Source organism: Panthera onca, chromosome F2, assembly GCF_046562875.1.
Source record: "Panthera onca isolate mPanOnc1 chromosome F2, mPanOnc1 haplotype 2, whole genome shotgun sequence".
In the NCBI taxonomy this organism is placed as follows: domain Eukaryota; kingdom Metazoa; phylum Chordata; class Mammalia; order Carnivora; family Felidae; genus Panthera; species Panthera onca.
Genome location: NC_138356.1, coordinates 17,399,078 through 17,401,240, shown reverse-complemented (window position 1 = coordinate 17,401,240; position 2,163 = coordinate 17,399,078).

The window sequence follows — 2,163 nt, the reverse complement described above, 5'->3', positions numbered from 1 at the left end:
ACCCAGGCTCCCCTCAACTTTGTATTCTTAAAGACCACCTCTCCTCAAATTGTAAAAGCTTTGGACCCCATAAGATATACATCTGCCCTCGTAGATAAGTGGTAAGGTGGTAGAGACGCATTTCGAACCTGGGCCTTCTGATTCCAAGACCTGTTCTATTTTTAGACTATGTAGAAACACAGAAAAGTATAAATAGAACATCAGGTGAAAAAACAGAGTAAGAGAACTATAATTGTAATAATGTAAAATTTTTGTATCTGGTAAAAAACTCAAAGGAAAAACTTTCAAGCTAGCAGTGGATATGTTAGAATTTGTGGATTATGAGAGATTTTTCCCCCAAATTTTCTGAAATGCTGAGTTACTTTAATAGTATAAGACAAGACTGGAACTATAAGAATTACTTGCATTTGAATTTGTTACTGGTTTAACGAATTACAGGATTAGTTAAGTGTTGATAAGGCAAGGGCAATTTACCAACAATTGAACTTATGAATTCAAATAAATTTCAGCAAGTAGTTAATTTTTTCTTAAAGCATTTGTATATGATTTATCTTATCTTGGTGGAAGAAGTAAGATTGAATTTGATTTCCAAATACCACGAGGTTGCATTTGTTTTGCAACATATCCTGACATCCACTGTGCTTAAATGTGTTTTCTCATTTATAGAGTAGAGCTAATATTGCTTATCCCTCCTCTAAATCTGGTTTCTGGAGGTGATGGAAGTGAACAGGAGGTTAGAAGGCCAGGATCTTCATCCTGTATCTGACATCAGCCTTGGTCAGTTAACTTAACCTCTCTGAATTTCAGAGTCTTCTTGCTTTCTTTCTTTTTATCTTTCTTTCTTTCTTTCTTTTTCTTTATTTTAGAGAGAGAAAGAGAGAGAGAGAGAGAGAGAGAAAGAGAATTCCAAGCAGCCTCTGCACAGTCAGCACAAACCTGGACATGGGGCTCCAACCCACCAACTATGAGATCACAACCTGAGCCAAAATCAAGAGTCAGACACTTGGCTGATGAAACCACCCAGGTTCCAGTATCCACTTTCATAAAATAGGCACCTTTGAGTTGGCATAAAATGAAATAATGAATGTGTATGTGTCTGTCAACCATGGATTGCCTATACAAATGAAGCATTCTTGTTAGCCAAATGACCAACTATCAGGAAAACAAGTCATTGTAAATAGAAACGCTGCTCAAATTCTCAGAATAGACTGTCCAACCAGCAGAGGCAAGGATGATGATGAGGGCAGGAAACCCCATTTGTCTCATTAACTACTGTGGTTTGAGCACATAACAGGCAGATAGCAAGTGCTCAATAAATTTTTGTGGGATATATACACATATGCATATATGGAAGAACAGTTCCATTTTGCTCTACTCCAATGTTGGGCTCAATGCTAGAGGGTAATTTTGATCAATGATGGATGATAGAAGAATTGCATTTTAGGCAGAGAGAATAAGAATGATTAAAGAGTGGAGAAATGGAAAATTAAGGACATTAAAATAGGGGATGACAAGTGGCTCACTTTGGTTCGAGTGTGGAGTGCAGAGTAAGAAATAATACAGTGAAAATGCACATTAGATCCAGATTCTGAAGAGCATTTAAAATCCTGGAAAGAGATTGAACTTTATCCTGAAGGAATTTGGGAGCTTATCCATCTCTGAGCATGATCAAAGAATTATGTGTATAAACTAGAGCCTATGTGTAAATAAGATATGGTATGTATTATTCCCATGGAACAATGGGAAAATTTGTTCTGGCAACAGGATGGGAGAGATGAACAGTATGGTTCATAAGTAATTAAAACTTATTCCCATTCAATTAATCAACCAATATTCATGAATACCTCCTGTGTGCAAGAACTTGCTGTGGGAGCCGTGTGTAGCAATCACAGATGTGCAAGACAAAAGCAAAGATTCATACTGCTTAAAGCTTCCCCCGAAAGATGAACATACACATGTGAAAAGTTTAGCAAAAACACATACATTCCTATATAAAGAAAGGGTTGTATATAAAGAGCTTTAAGAGTTCTTGGAAGACTGGAGGCTGGGCAAAAATAAACATTTCTATGAAGGTCATTGGAACCATTAGCGTATTAGTCTGCTTGAGCTGCTGTAACAAAATACCATATGGTGGGAGGCTTGTACAACAGAAGTTTATTTTTT